This window comes from Anthonomus grandis, chromosome 12, assembly GCF_022605725.1.
Source record: "Anthonomus grandis grandis chromosome 12, icAntGran1.3, whole genome shotgun sequence".
NCBI lineage: Eukaryota > Metazoa > Arthropoda > Insecta > Coleoptera > Curculionidae > Anthonomus > Anthonomus grandis.
The window spans coordinates 19,111,570-19,129,142 of NC_065557.1; the positions used below are offsets into that span (position 1 = coordinate 19,111,570).

A 17,573-nucleotide genomic window follows, 5' to 3' on the forward strand; every position below is an offset into this window, starting at 1 on the left:
ACAAAGATGGTGGAGCGCGTTCAGTTGTTTTTGCAATAACTTGCTTTAACTTCTTAACGGTTTGACCGATTTTAACAAATTTGGTATCGTTGAAAAGAGCATTCCTTGGGCAATAAGAGTCAACCAAAATATAGTTGATTTAGTTGAATCCTTTTCCGCCTGGGGGCTAGCTTTGACACCATCACCCAAAATCCTAAAAAAATCAAAAAAATCAAATGGAATGATATGACTTTTTCTTTATGAAAAAGTAGCCAAATAACATCCAAAGAGGCCAGTGAAAACCGTTTGTCAAAATGTCTTTCCTAACCGCAAATATTGGGAAAATAAGGAAAAAAAACGCATCCCGAACGTAATAAGTCACTTTAATATTATAGGTAGGCCTTGGAAAATGAAACAAATGAAACATGAAAGGAACAAGAAAGTGATCTAATGGCGACCCAGGTGTTCAAAATGGCCTCCGTCATTTTGGACGCACATCTGAAAACGCTGATGAGTTGAAGAAACAGCAGTTTCAATTTCAGCTATTGGGATATTTAAGATGGCATTCCTAATTCTTACAATCATATCCTCGCGGGAAGTTGGCCTTGTTGCATAGACTATATCCTTAATCCTTCCCCAGAGATAAAAATCAAGGCAGGTTAAATCGGGAGACCTAGAAATATTCATTAAGTTTTAATACGTGTGCAATTATAAACAAAATCATTCCAAATAGGCAACGTCTAAAGATTCTTGTGTTAAATACTTGCCTTGGCGCCCAAGGGAATAGGCTTCCTCTTCCGATCCAACGGTCAGGGAAGGTGGCATCTATATACCGGCGAACAGCAAGAGCATAATGGGCGAGGCAACCATCATGCTGGAAAAACATATTTTGGCGGACGTTCAGCGCAATATCTTCCATTAAAATTGGAAGAACATTTTTTAAGAAATGTAGGTATGTTCGACCATTTAATGCGCCGTCCAAAATATATGGACCAACAACCCGCCCTCCAATTATCCCACACCAAACATTTACACTATATCTCCCTTGATGCTGAACTTGTCCAAGCCAGCGCGGATTATTTCGAGCCCAAAAGTGCATATTATGTAAGTTTAAGTGCCCATTGCTATTGAAGGTGGCTTCGTCAGTCCACAACACAGTTCTTTCAAGAAATTGAGGATTTTCTGCTATCATGCTTAATAGCCAGTGGCAAAAATCTAGCCTTTGGTCGAAATCCGGAGGAGAAAGGGCTTGGTGTAAGTTGATATGGTAGGGATGTAGCCTAAAATAGCAAGAAATGTAAAAAAAAACCCTAAGATATGATATTTAGCAGGTTACATACCTATGGGTTCGAAGAATGCGGTGAACCGTACTTTGAGGAATACCCAAGTCTCGAGAAATCTCTCTAGTACTAATTTGGGGATTGATTTCTACAGATGCCAGGACATTAACTACATTTTGTTCGTTATTTTGCCTATTTCTAATCATGGCAGGTCTATGGATGCTACCTGTTGTTAACAGGCGCTGGGCCAAACGCACAAACACGCGGCGATGGTATCGTGGTCGATTCGGATAGCGCAAATAAAAGGCGCGGGCAGCGATGGTCGCATTTTGCAAACACTCAAAATATATCGCCAGCATATTAAATGCTTCTTGGTTAGAAATCGGCATTGCAGAAAAGATTCAAAATTCAAATAACTACACTTTCTGAATGTAACACAGCAGAATAATGACAATAACAATGACAACAACACAGCAAATGACAGCTGTTATTATTTTATAATGCATCATGTTTCATTTGTTTCATTTTATAAGGCCTACCTATAATATTAAAGTGACTTATTACGTTCGGGATGCGTTTTTTTTTCCTTATTTTCCCAATATTTGCGGTTAGGAAAGACATTTTGACAAACGGTTTTCACTGGCCTCTTTGGATGTTATTTGGCTACCTTTTCATAAAGAAAAAGTCATATCATCCCATTTGATTTTTTTGATTTTTTTAGGATTTTGGGTGATGGTGTCAAAGCTAGCCCCCAGGCGGAAAAGGATTCAACTAAATCAACTATATTTTGGTTGATTCTTATTGCCCAAGGAATGCTCTTTTCAACGATACCAAATTTGTTAAAATCGGTCAAACTGTTAAGAAGTTAAAGCAAGTTATTGCAAAAACAACTGAACGCGCTCCACCATCTTTGTTTTTGAAATGGCTGATTTTTTTATTTTACGAAAATCATAGATAACCTGGTTCTCTTTAAAAATGTAAAAAAAAAAAATTGGTTGTTATGCGAAATTTAAAGAAAAATGCAATTTTAAAATTTAAGATGGCAATTACGCCCTCTGGTGGTAATTTTTAGAACTTGAAAATATTTTCCAACGATTTTTCATGACCGATTTACCTAATAATTTTTTTTTTTTAATTTTTTTTACGAATAGTTCCCGAGATATGGCCGAGGAACAGTCTTATTGGGTCACCCTGTACATCTGTGTATCAGCAAGCCACAGTGGCTAGCACATTTATATAGCTTATATGACTTATCTTGGAATGGTATGTCGGCCATCTTCTTTGGCAAAATTGACAGAAATGACGTGCTTGACATTGACTGATGGAACATTATTTTTCATATCGTTTGAGTTTGTTTTTCAATGTATGGCGTAAGCGAGGGTTGGGTTTGTTTTAAGGATGCTATTTTAAATTAATTACTTTTGTGTGTGTAAATTAATTACACTTTTATTTTAAAGTGCCTCTTTCAATACCAGGAGTAATGGTTTAATAGATTTACAGCAATTCCATGTTAACCCTCAGCTACTATCGATGGGTCCTGAGGACCCAACGAGTTTTTTATTTTGTCATATTTCTTAGGAATTTTATTTTTGCGGGTTGTCCGTCCCTGTACTCTCCTACTATATGAATTGTTTCGCAATGCAAGTAAACACGCGTCAGTCAGATTTAGCGGTGCTAAGCAGTAGGTCGATCGTCAGCAGTGAATTTGTGAACATAGTTTTAATAATTTATCTCCTAGTTTGTGTCAGAACAAGGTGTTATTTTTTTAGTGTTTGAATATTGAACAGGTAGGTGATTTTTTTGTTCTACATTATACGGGTAAGGGTTAAAAAATTGGCTCAAAACTATTACAGTAACCTACATAGTTATTTCAAGTTTTTCATATACAGGGTGTTCTCGACTCTCTAGGTTATTAGGTTTTTTTTGTATAAAGCAATGAATGATGGACGACGAGCAGTTTTGGGAAGAAGATGCTGTGGATGAAAATTCCGACCAGGAGGATGAATCGAATAATACGGTTTTGAACGAAGTTACTATATTGGAAGAACTAGAGACCTTTGCCGATCAGAGTGACCTGGATGATGACGAGGAAATTTAATTACTGTTACGCGCACACCAGCTCATAATTTAATTACTGTTTTACCAGGACTTAGAGGGACTGCTCGAAATGATCCTCCGTCAACACCCCACGAGGCTTGGCGTTTACTGCTAACTGATGATATGCTGAGAAAAGTAGTTACTTATACTAAGATAAAAATAGATATGTGTCGAGAAAAATATCGAAAGTTTCGAAGGTACCCATATTCAAAAAAAAAATGTAGACCTGCATTTACGAACGATACCACCTTATCCGAAATGAGAGCATTTTTGGGCCTCTTATATTTACAAGGAATTTTTAGGTCCGGTCATGAGGACATTAGGTCAATGTGGGCGACAGATGGAACTGGGAGGCCTATTTTTCGAGCCACAATGAGCCTTGCTTGGTTTTCATTTCTATTAAGTTGTGTCAGGTTTGATGACGTTACTTCTAGAAAAGAAAGGATTAAAATAAATAAATTGGCTGCAATATCAGAGCTTTTTGTTGAAGTAAGAAATTCTAAGTTATCCTTTAGCCCCGGATATTATCTAACAGTTGATGAGATGCTAATACTGTTTTGGGGTAAATGTTCGTTTCGAATGTTTCGAATGTATTCCCAACAAACCGGCCAAATATGGCATTAAAGTTCAAATTTTGGCAGACGCAAAGACTCATTATATGGTGAATGCAGAAATATATTCCGGTGCTGAAATAAAAACCGTTGAACCGAAATCTAAGCTATCCAATCCAACAAGAGTTGTTTTACGACTAGCGCAGTGTATTGAAGGCACTAAAAGAAATATAACTGGGGACAACTGGTATAGCTCAGTTTAACTTCTTGAAGCACTTAAAGACAAAAAATTGACATATGTTGGGACATTAATGGAAAATAAAAGAGCCATACCTCCTGAATTTTTGCCTCATAAGAACAGACCTGTTCATTCTTCAATTTTTGGATTTTCTTCATCTAATACCATAGTCTCTCACGTACCAAAAAAAGGAAAAAGTGTCATTTTACATTCCAGCATGCACCACAGCTCTTCAATAAACCAGGATACACTAAAGCCAGAAATCATTCATTTCTGTAACGAAACAAAACCAGAAGTAGATGCTTTAGATGCAAAGTGTGCATTATACTCAACATCGAGAAGAACAAATCGCTGGCCAGTAGCCATTTTTCATGTAATTTTAAATATTGCCAGTGTCAATTCTCGGGTAATATATATACCAATTATCAAATGGTGGTGAAGAAATTCCACGATATAACTTCATCAAACAACTTGGAATGCTGTTAATTGACGAACATTTGCGTTCTAGAATGGACAACCCTAAGGTGCCCTTGAAAATCCGCAATCTTATAGCTGATATTTTGCACATCGAAATTCCAGTTGAAGAGGTAGTCACAGAACCTACAATCAAGAGCAAACGGAAAAGATGTCGCATGTGTCCCGCCAAAAAGGACAGAAAGACAGTCATTAAATGTGATGTTTGCAAAACACCAATTTGTATCAGTGTTGCAAAAAAAATTGTCCTAAATGTTTAGATAAGTAGATTTGTTATTTTTTTATGCTAGTAGGTTTGTTTTACTATTTTCGGTAATAAAAATTAAGATTTTTTTGAATTTTTTTATTTTTTTCATACAGTGGGTCCTGGAGACTCGTCGATAGTACCAGTGTAATTACAATTGCTCGATAGTAGCTGAGGGTTAAGGGTAGGAAAATGTATCAAGACGGTTCACTTTTCAAATATTTAATATTTACCTTGATCATTACAAATACATGTCTCACCCCTCGTTTTTTTCTCAACCAAAACATAGATCGAACTATAAATACTTATTCTGTAAGAGTATAAACATTTTAAATGTTTCTGATAAACAGTAATAAAAGATTTGCTCAATTTAATTCAGACGCCATTACAAGAAGATATGCAATGAACATTTTATTAAGATTTTGAGTTACATAATTTGTTCTGATCACTTTTCTTATACTGCTGATACTAAACGTTTATTTTGTCATTACTTTAAACATGACTGAACCACTTAGCAAATTTATTTAGATGGTTTACACTGCCTATTTTTTAATTTTAGTTCATGATCATATCATACTCCTTTCTATGTTCATTGGAGACTGAGATTTTGAGTCTAAGAGAGCTGAGCACTCAAAATGGATCAAAGTGAAAGTTTTTGTTATAACTTGTTTTTTATTTTCTGTAGGCATTTGTCTTTCAATAAAGTACCTTTTTTAAATATTAAGCTCCAAGTTATGTTGTTAGTATTATGAGAGGCAATATCAACAAATATATATTATATATATTTGTTGTATATGATATATGCTATACTATAAATTGTTTTCATTCTCAAAGAATTTATTTTGTATTGCAGATATTTATATTATTTTTTTATAATATTTTGTTATAGATTTTTTCATTAGTTTTTAAAATCTGTTTGATTTTTCTTTAGAAAACAGAAAAAAGTATACCGGGTGACACAGGAAAAAGGGAACACTTAATTAATTTTTTAAATTTTCAAGATAAACAAATCAATTTTAGTTTTCCATTATTTTATGTCCCTTCCGGTTTAACAGTAAGTGATAATCATTTTTTTTAATTTAAATGCGACAATTGGTATATTATTACGTATTTTGATAGAAAATAATATTCTGAGAATAATTATACCGCATTTTGAAACTTTTATACTTGTAGAAAAAATCTTTTTTTTTTTTAATTTTTGAACTAGGGTGCCACGAATGCATTGAAAATTTTAATTTTTATTCAAGTGGTCGCAGAAAATATTATTCTACAACCCCTCTTTAAAATTTTCAAACCAGTATTTTTGGCATTTACTTACTCGCAGCCTCCTACTCAAGAAATCAAAGCCTTCTGTGTTTTTTTATAAATTAAATACGTTTATTTATATGATTTATTTTTTTTCTTTTTTTAGGCTTTTTATTAACCAATTTAAAAAATATAATCATATCAAATTATTGAAAAAAAAAAATGCATTTCAAAAGTGGTTGTTCCCGATAACGTGCTATTTAAAAAAATCAAGTAAATGCCACAATTATTGGTTTCGACATTATAAATATACGTGTAAAAGATTTAAGTCATAAAATGCAATTAAAATTATTTTTCCGTGATTACTTAATTAAAAAGTAAAACCTTCAAGGCATTCACGTCACCCTAATTTAAAATGAAAAAAAAATTATATTTTCTATCAGTATAAAACAAAAAGTATCAAATGCAGTGTCATTGTTCTCAGAATATTATTTTCTATTGAAAGACGTAATAATATACCAAGTGTCTCATTTGAAATAAGAAAGTTAGTGTCACTTCCAAATAAACCGGAAATAACGGGCAACAACTGAATTTGTCAAAATATGCTTTTACAACAGTTTCATCAATACACCAAATTTCATTTGTTTATCTTGAAGAGTAAAATAGTTATGAAGTGTTCCCTTTTTCCTGTGTCACCCGGTATATTAACCAAAGATAATTTATTCAGCAGTGAAATTAAGATTTTTTTTAGAACGAATATTATTACAAATTTTCATAGAATATTTAATTTAGGTGTCGGTATATTTTATATAGATATTCTTTTAATTTGCGTAGGTTTAGTAAATTGATGTTAGGACTTATGTCTTTAATTGTCTGCTAGTTGAACTATATACTTATAAAATGTTGGGTCACAATGATGAAGAGCAGAATCTACACTGCTGAAATCTTAATTTGTCGGCCTTTTATATGCATATATAGTTTTGTATTTTACTTATAAATATTTTATGTATTGAATTTTTGCAAATTAAAAACTTTTTTATTATGTTACTATCCTCTATTGAATCTATGTTTGTGTTAGTACAATGGTAATGTATTTAGATGTATGATAAGACAACAATACAAAAATCTTCACAATCGGTTTGGGTTGGTGTAGATCAGTGCCAAAAAAATACATTAAACATTTTTAGATTAATTCTATTTTATATAACGTCTGTTATAATAAATTATTATATATTATATGTATATAATTTTAAGTAATTATTTTTTTAGGAAAATTAAATAATAAATGAATTAAAGAAATACATTGTTTTATTTTAATTTTGAAATTGGTGATATGTAGTATGCTATTGTTTACTGATTATTGCAGTTCATTAACTCGTTTAGATATTTATATATGTAAAACAAGCTGAAGAATTTTATCTTACCTTAATTTGATGCTATCACAAACACCTAATCAAATAGTAACCTTTCTCATTAGGCGTTTGCTTTAGATATTGCGATTAAATAACAAACATATTATGAGATTTATTATGAAATTAAATTTGATTTTCGCGCCTTAATTTGGCCACACCTTTCTACCGTTTTGATTGATCCATTTAGGCACGCCAAACTGTTAAATCTCGTAATTCCAACAGTTTCCGTTGCGAGGCGTGAGGACGCTAGCAGATTTGTTGATCAATTTGTATGCAACCATCACTTCTCTATAGTTTTGTGATTTCTAGTACGGTCAACCGCGTAAAGGGTGTTTTTAAGGAGTTTTAAATGCCTTCTCCTATTAAAAAATGACGCCAACTGTGAAATACGCGGCGTGATACGTTCTTTAACACTGACCTGAAATCAGCTGACATTCATCATCAAACTTATGGTAAAAACATTATAAATGATGGGATCCTACGGAAATGGTTGAGAGCTTTTGAGACGGCTGTACGAATGTGTATAACGAGGAACGAATTGGACGAACTTCACTCATTAATGATGACTTGGAGCAAAATTGGGAGTGTTGCTTGTAGAGTTCTTACTTCAATGTGAAACAGTAAATGCGGGATCTTATTGTCAGACCTTAAGAAATTTCCGTCGAGCAATTCAAAACATGATGAGTATCGTTTTGCTCTATGACAGTGCTTGACCCCACACAGAAAATGAATCACGAAAACTGATAAACCGCTTATTTTGCTGGGAACAATCTGATCATCCACCATATAGCCTCAGATCTTGCATTCAGTGATTGCCATTTATTCTTGAAGAAGCATCTGGAGGTCAACGCCATGACGAAGCTGATGATGGCCGTGCAGCAATGGTTATCTATCAGGCAGCAGATTTCTTTGAGGAAGGTTTTCAAAACCTGATTGTACGATATGAAAAATAGTTTAAGGTACAGGCTTTCATATAAACACTTCATATATATAGTTATTTTTCGAAACTCCAAAATGATACTTACTTTAAAAACATGCTTCATATATGTAAAAATCGTTACCTTAAAAAAACTCCAAAACTGTTGTTCTTACAAGAAGACTCTTGTTTGCACAAAGATTCATTCCGCCCTACTGGAATTAACAAGTATGGGAATAGGCTTGCAAAGAGCTCACTTCTGGCAAGAAGAAACAAACTCGCTTCCTGTACTGGAGGCTCGAGTTGACCGTGCCTCACCAATCTTTGCTTTCAACAAACCTCACACAATCAACATAAAGGGCGTTGGTATTAATTGGATGGCGATCTGAATAGCATTACTTATATATATCTATTCGGACGGTTTCAAAACTAAAACAGGTTCGGGCTACGGCGTATACTCCCAAGACCTCCAATTAAAGACAATACTAGCATTAGGCACTATGCCAAGTGTATGTCAAACCGAAATATATCACATAACCCTGACGGCAGACCAAATAATCGGTAGCACGCATACTACAGACCGGCAGCTCTTGCGCTCTCAACACTAAATCTCACGTCGAAACTAGTTTAGCAATGCCATCATAGACCCGTGGAACCTTCTTTTAAAAATAGAGTAAAAGTCGGCTGGATCAAGGAGCACCACCACAGAGGAAAGAAAATTGGATCAGTGACTCCTTTGCCGAGAGGGCCACCACTCTTTAACTAGTAAGGCCGGCAGACTTCGCGGATCTGATGTGGCGAATATCAAAGATCTAATTAAATCTCACGCTCACACGCTCTTGAAAAGGCGGTATACACTTTGCGATTGCCCTGCTCTTTCGTCAATAAGTAGCAGCTTTCTAGGCTTATCCCACCAATTCCTTGAAGAGATTAGGGAGTACCTTGGCGACGTAATTCGTGTACATTAACTCTCGTTAATGATTGGGCAGAATGACAACCTGAGGGAGAAGTTTTTTACTCCTTTATTAAAGAAGCACAATGGGTTCAGTGAGCTCTAAGTGCAGTGCTGCTTGCACCACCCTCTGGAATTACAGAAAATATGTTTTGGTACAGAACCTTTTTGCTGAAAAAACCAATCATCTTTCATCAGAAACCAAAATCAATAAAATTGTTATATGAGTTCTAAATATTTAAATTTTGATATAGCTTTTGACAATGTGCTCCCGCAAAACATAAACAAGCAAAGGTTTGGAGGTAAGACAGTCTACTTCCAGCAGTTTTTTGTTTTGACTAGCATATCCAATTTGTAATTTTCAATCAGTCTCCATATCGTTCTAACAGTTTTGGGCATTGGTAGATGTACCGTACAACTTAATTAGACTAGTTCAGGGTATCGCGCCCAGTTTAGATTTTTTTTAATGCCTTTGTGCTAAAATGCCATGTTTAGATTTACTTTTCTCTTTTTTGTGAATAACTGTAGGTCTTGTTAAGATTCACTGATAATGCGTTATCATTACATCATTTCTCCACTTTGAAAGTTCGGTTAATTATATAACTGATAGTATATTCCAACTCACCTAGAATTATAATAGTTATATCATCAGCGTACATTACTCTGAATATTCTCATTTACCTAATATAACGAATAAGCTGCTCCTTAATTTCCTATCCATTCTCTAATGAGTAAATGTTAAAGTTATAAAGAATTTAAGATGCTATTATCAGTTTTTATAAATAGAAAAATTTCAAAATAAATAATGCTAAATAAACTAGTACCACATTCTTTAGTAATTGTTTTTAATTTCGTCATACAGACGACTTTTTCCGATTTTGGTCTCTAATCACTCATTGCGTTCGTTTGTCACGCTCCTTTATTTTATAAATATTTTTAGACGCAGATTTTTCATTCAAAATTTAAAACATTGACCCTGAAGAAATACTTATAGCTTAACTATTTTTAATACTTCAATTTGTCGATGACTCAAAACCATATCGTGAATCCTGAGAAATATTTAAGTGCTAGTCACTTCTACTAGATGTCCTAAATGAGATTCAACTTTTGTGAATATACAAGCATATTTAAACCTTTTGGTATTTTATTATAAAAAGAGTGCAGACATATAATTTTGGTTTTTAATATAAAAAGATTTGACGTCTTTTAGAATTAAAAATCTTTAGGATAAGTATTTCACTATTTAAAATATAAATAAAGTAAATAATTATCACTCTAAAGAAATATGAGTAATATAACTGCATTGAACCGTTGGGGAGGATGTAACTTTTAGAAATATTGCTTAGTTAGTTACTTAATTCTCGCTTAATAAAAATAAACTCTTCAATACTACTTGCATAGTTTCGAACTTGCTAAAAACTTTGAACGCCTTGAATAAATATTGTTATAATTAACTGGTTACACTTATCCGCGAATATTTTTATTTATATATTATCAGTTCCCGTACGTTGATGCCGACAACTAATGTCTACGACGTCAAATACTGATAACAAAAACTGGAATAAAAAATATTTAATAAAGGTGAATTGCGCCATTGAGTAAACTAAAGAAATTCGTCAAGTAACAATAACGTCAAGAACTCCTCAAGTAACAATGATAACTATGAATTTTTTCATGAATTCTATATATAGTTCTATTTATTAACTAAATAACTGCTTTTACAAGAAAATTCATACTATTGTTAATGTTAGGAGTCTTAAATTATAAATGTGATATTTCGGTGTTTTTTTCAGTTCTCAGGCCAAAAAGATGTAATGGCATGAAGAGAAAAAGCAAATATATTTTTTTAAATTTTTAGCATGTTATATTTACATATTATTTTTTATTAAAACAGGCAAGGTTAACAATTTTTAAGACAAAAATTGTTTAACTAAATGGTTGAATAAGGTGCATGGAACTTCATAGAATTTCATTCATAGTTTCCATTAACGCCGGGTTAGCAGTGTTGTCTATGTAAGTATCTATATTTAAATTTCCCGGTAAGAAAAATATTTCAATTATCTGATCACTGTAATCCTCAGGATATATGAACTTCATGTTAGAATCTAGGAATTGTCATTGAGCAAAAATGAACATTTATTTGAGAAGCATTAACAAAATAGTCGAGGCCACTTACAATTATTTCGGATATAATTTAACAAATTCTAAACGTGCGGTAATTATCGTTACCATTAAATTCTTGAAAAAGTTGAGTTTTATTTGCGCTATTTATAATTTTCGAAATTCTTGTTAAGTGGTCCACAAAACTCCTATTACATTAAAATCTATTTTATGAATTCAAAATAACTTGACCCTGTATATGTTTTCAATCTGGTGATGGTGGTTAACAAAAGTTTTATAAAGTTTCAATTTATAAAGGCTTAAAAAATTGGCGTCATTTCGCTGGATTTATAAAAGATATATCAAGAAGAGATATGTAACCTTAATTAAACACGATTAGGCATTTACATACAAGAATAATTTGTAATATACACACACTCAACTCAAATTAGAGAGCCATTATTACGTTTTTGGTAACTGTTGGAGATAGAAAAATGTTTAAATAAGTGAATTGTAGCAAATTTTATCTTACTCGTAGCAAGAAACCCTATAGGCATATCAAAGTAAATCTGAGAGTATTCTAAGCTCGTCAAATGGTAAATAGCCCAATAGTAAATCGCATATTTTGCTACAATGAAATCAGGAAATGTGTGAAAGTAGTAAAGAAAGTTATTGTTTTTAATATATTAAGTCTACTCTTAGTCCTTCTCCAGAATTAATTAACTATTTTTAGAAAAAGATTCAAAAATAGTAATATTTTTTTCTGACAACCTTTTGTGACGGTTTCCTTAACAACATATATATTTTAATACTCCCTACATGTGCAAAATCTTATAATTTTTAAGAAACAGGCTGCATTTTTTAAATTTATACACATTATTCCATACATATTTTTCTTAAAAAATTTACTGGTAAAAATTATTGTTTATTAAAAATCTTTTTAACTGGTGCTCTTTAGATATTGCGATTAAAAAAGACTAATAAGATTTCTTATCAAATGAAATTTGATTTTGCCGCCTTAATTTAGCCTTTCTGCCATCCTGATTGGTCAAATTAACCAAGCATAAATGTCCAACTGTCAAATTAATTGTAATAGCTTCCGTTGCCAAGCGGGAGGTCGCTACCAAATCTGTCACGGAAATTTCTATCGGCTTGTATGCAACCACCAACTCTTTATATTTTTGTGTTTTGTGGTTACATTATCTGGTGACTTTTGACCGCATAAGCTCTGAATTTTTTTTTTAAATTCATAAAAGTCAAGAAATTAATAGACTTTTTGGGATTTTATACAAATATTTGACTTACATTACGTTTTCTATATTAAAATATTCTGTATATTTTTCTTAATTTGCTTAAGAATTACTATTTCTTTAGAATTAGATTTTTTAAACATTTGATCTCATTTTTTTCTCATTCTCAAATTTAGTATAAGACATTTTCTTTACTTATGTACGTGCTTGTATTTTTTTTTAGTATTAGTATTTTTTTTTGTTAAAAGATTTGGTCTAACTTACAACGTGGCCCATTTTGATGATTGGGATGAAACTAAGGCAGATAGAAAAACAGTCACATGATAGAAACGTATCATCCATTTTTTTCTAAGAGACCAAACAAAAACAAAACAAAGGTAAGAACACAAAGTCACGGTCTTATCAAATCCATATAATTTGTTCAAAGCTACACGTGTTTCGCTCCTATCGGAGCATCATCTCACTACAACTCAGTTGTAGTGTGAGCGAAACACTACAGCTTTGAACAAATTATATGGATTTAATGAGACCTTGACTTTGTGTTCTTACCTTTGTTTTTCAGTCACATGAGCATAAAGTTATGCAAAGATACCATAGAAAATTTTAGGTTTTCAAGATAACTTGGAAAAAAATGAGGATCGTTATAAACTAGACTTTTTTGAAGCGTATTCTTATCAACGATTTTTGTTTTACTAATATGTCGCTGGAATCTGTAAATAACTGATAAAATTAATTAAATCTTGATTGATTTATCCATAAATTTCTATGGTTTTTAAAATTAATACGTTTTATTATCTTCAAAATGGCCTAAAGCGTATAGTCCAATTAAATGTATAAACAGTAATATTTATTATCAATAAGACGTTTTATTTGTATGTACCTTTTAATCTCATCATTTGTTCAACCCTATTTTAGCTAAAGAAAGTTTACTCAAAAAATCTTCATTGAGCTTACAATATTGCCTTAAAGCTACTACCAAAAACTGGTTACAATAACTACTTTAAATTCGTACACTGTAAATTAAAGTAAATATCGCTTAAAAATAGAAGCAAATGAAAACAAAAAAAACAAGGAAAAACTGCTACATTTTGTAAAGTACAATTTTTTTGTAACAGCAATTTATATAATTTTATTTCGATATTACCTAAAAAATAGTAAACTTTTTATATATAAAACGTAGCAAAAGACGTGACAACGTAAATGCAAATTTTCGTAGAAGAATAGCCATAGTTTATATACTTAGCCATAATATATACCCTATGCCAAATTTCCTGTAGTAAATAAACTTACAATTTTTAGCAATTTATTATATTTTGCTTTTAAAATGTCTTACAAATAAGTCACTTTCTTCTCATAGGATGTGGCATCAAACTCTACAATATTATTGGAAATCTTTCTACTTTTCGTGTGGTCTATGATTATTCAATTTTGTAACAGTATGTCCTATTTTTAATATATCAGATTTTTCGATATATTATTATTGTATGTAATTTATTATCAAATTGCGACACTTTCAATCACAATTTTAAGGACATTTCAATTATAATTTTACAAAGATTGTTTTAATAATTTGTTACCGTCCCTATTTGTACCTTTTTTTATCAAAAAAATTTCTCCAATTGTAGCATTGATTCTTACAATTTTTTTTCAGTGAAACTTGTATCTTCTATAAGTACTTTAGATTAGTAGCCTCTTTAAATACTTTTTAATAGTATTTGAGTTTTACATTTAACTATAATACTTCGTTGAAAAGTCAGTTAAAAGAGGAACGTAAGGATCTAAGCATTAAGTGCTCATATGAACAAAAACTTACTAGTTTCTAAATTAACATTTTTCTATTTTGAGGAAAGTACTAATACTTGTAAATCATTGGAATTCACTTGTAAATAATTAATTTTAAAAATTCATGTAAATAATTTTTAAAATATAGGGAAATAAGGTGCATGTCCTTATTACAGTTTAAAAAATTCCCTTTTAAATCTTCACAAAGATTTCTAAATTTCAAAACCGAACAAAGCCATCGCTTCTTAAAAATAAACAACCAAAATCCCCCAAGCAAAAATGTTCCTTCATTAATTAGTGGTAATTAAATTTCTGTTATTATGTTACATAATTTTTTTAGCGTTTAAAAGAGCTAGCATTCCAAACAGTGGGATGGTGGTGCCTCCATTTTTATTTCAGAAAGGTAATTAAATAAAGCGATGGGGAATTTGTTAATTAAAACTTTAAAAATTAGTGGAAGAGTAGGACAAATTGTTTATTTTCGTTTTATTAATGGAAAACGTTAATTTTGATGCGCAGGAAAATGAGATCCGAAGAAGAGTTATACGAAAAAATATCTCTTTAGCAATTTCAAGACTTTTTAATAACGAGGGGTTAAATGAAATGGAAACGTTGATTAATTATTCGAAAGAAAAGGCGGGTAACTTGCAAGTTAACTTAAAATCCTTTACTTTCTTTTTGCTTGACAATAGAGGTTCGGAATAATTCTGGTCGAAAGTGCTTTAGTGACATTTAATTTAAGGTGAAATGAACGAAATACGTGTATATGTATTTGTTGATCCATATTTTCAAAATTTTGCCATATTTAATGTAATTTTTTATAGTTTTTCAGTTTATCATAATGGTATCATAGGCAAGTAGAATGAGTTTTGAATGAAAGTGAGTTTTGTATCATAATTGACTACTTTTTTCATAAGCAGATTGATTTATTTATTCACAGACGCTATAGGTAATTATAACTGAGATATATTTATATATCTAAGATGTTATACAATAATTCAATATAAAAATTAAATAATGCTTTACTTGAGTGTGAGGTTATGTGAAAAAGTAATCATCAGCCTTTTAGCTCTGCGATTTTTTGGGCGATTTTTCTGGTTTAAGTCAATATTTTATACTTCAGTTTTGGCCACCCATCGGTATCAGTTTTATAGTGGAAGCGCACGTATGGACTTATCGAGTAACTTTTAGTCAGTGGAGTAAAGGAAGACAAGGGTTCATTTTCTTATACTGCCAAGTTTTAAGAGGGAAAACGAAAAAATAGAGACAAAAATAATTTTAAACAAACACATCAATTCAAATTTAATAAAATAACTACACAAAACAAAAGTAAAAAACTCCAAGGGTCTCATTAAACATAAGCATATATAATTTCTTAAAAAGCTACATGTGTCAAATCAGAAAATCATCAAATCAGATCACATCAAGCAGATCACAATTCAACTCAATGTTGTAATGTGATCTGTGTAGATGTATGCCTAGGCCTGATGATGATTTTTAAGAAATTATATATACATATGTTTAATGAGACCCTGACTTAAAGTTTTTTACATTTGTTTTGTTTTTTTCTGTGGTCTCTTGGAGAAAGAATGGATGATATTTTTCAAAAATAATTACAATTTCACACCTATATTTAAAATGAAATATAAATAAAAAGAGCTATGAAATATTATATTACGGAAAAAACAGTAAATAAAAAAATTTGCCTTAAATTAAATATATTGCATGAAAATCTGTAGTAAATTATACATAGTTTACTAAATTTTAATACTAAAAAAAATTTATATAAAATTTATAAAATTTATTTAGTTTTACATATTAAATCCACTGGATATACCACCTATCCTACTTTGGTTAATCATCCCTTTTAGTGGCCCACAGCCTTTGGAGAAAACCAACCTGCAAGATTCGGAAATTCCGATGCTTAGTTATTCAACCCTGGTTGTTCATCCCTTCCAGCTGTCCCTAGCTGGAAGGGATGAAAGTCTTTATGAATAAACAATCCGCAAGGTTCGGTAAAACAGGAGGGAAAATTCAGAGAACTAAAAACATACACAGACCATTAAATGTCTGACAGATCATTCCTTCCTGTGATCAGTAGGTTTTAGAGATACATAAGTCACTTACTCTACTAATCTTTTCCGCTACCACTGGTATCGTTCGTTGATCCGGATTATTGGAAACGGACAAAGACTACGAAGACTCTGCGTCGAGTTTGTGTGGTGATCACTGTAAAAATAAATACTAGTTGCTCCGCATAGATAGATATAGATAACCGCAAAACCTCCGCGCAACCCTGAACGGTACTATGGCACGTAAACATACGGTGAAATATAGAATAACGATTAGCGGCTATTTCTAAGTGGATATCTAACGGGAAGAAGATAGTTCTATTAGGAGAACTATTATGGTTTTTATTAAAAGAATAGCAGTTCTACGTAAATAAATAAATCCAGAATTCGTTTACATCGTGTTCACATTCCTGACAGATCCAAAGTGTGCAGAATATCATTATATTTATTACTCTTCTCTGGTATAGCCACAAATGTAATACTCTGTGAAGTTTGTTCTAGGCTCTTTTAACTAACTTTTTCATTCTAAATGCAATAAAGTGGAAACTACAAAGCGCAGTATTTTAATACTAAATATAATTTTTTTTTAGCAGATATAAAAATACATACATTTCGGAAACTTAAATTACAAAATTCGTAAACTATTAAACCTCAAACAAAAATAAAACAAGTTTTCTACTGCTAAATCCAGTGCACAATGATATATAAAAATATTGTGTGTGCACTCACATCTACATAACAACAATATAAATAAAGAGGTCATATTACACGAATATAAATTTATACTTTATCTCATTAATACACCCTACCAATATAAACTAAAACTAAAGAAAAACAAAATATTCCAACTTCAGATCAGATAGGAAATTCTATAATTACTAATAATAATCCATTTGGTTATTTCTGATTTAGCTTTAGAATACTTTTGCATCTTTACATTTCTTGGAAGATCAATAAATATTTTTGGACAACACAATAAAT

At 31.5% G+C, this 17,573-nt stretch overlaps 1 protein-coding gene and 1 long non-coding RNA gene across 5 annotated transcripts in view; one reads left to right on the forward strand and one right to left on the reverse strand.

The window, feature by feature from the left end:
- The window catches only part of LOC126743339 (zinc finger protein 1), a 218,059-nt gene that overhangs the window by 90,743 nt on the left and 109,743 nt on the right, over positions 1–17,573 (forward strand). The gene's annotated exons all lie outside the window — the stretch shown is intronic.
- LOC126743342 (uncharacterized) overlaps positions 1–17,573 on the reverse strand; it is a 186,817-nt gene that overhangs the window by 74,826 nt on the left and 94,418 nt on the right. For 2 of the 4 annotated variants that reach the window (XR_007662836.1, XR_007662835.1), the window contains 2 exons: positions 16,648–16,749; positions 16,477–16,489 (listed from right to left, as the gene is read on the reverse strand). The exons of 1 other annotated variant lie outside the window; for it this stretch is intronic. This is a non-coding gene — a long non-coding RNA (uncharacterized LOC126743342). Of the gene's footprint in view, positions 1–16,476; positions 16,563–16,647; positions 16,750–17,573 lie in introns of those variants that run through there. One more of the 4 variants, XR_007662834.1, reaches the window with a different exon arrangement.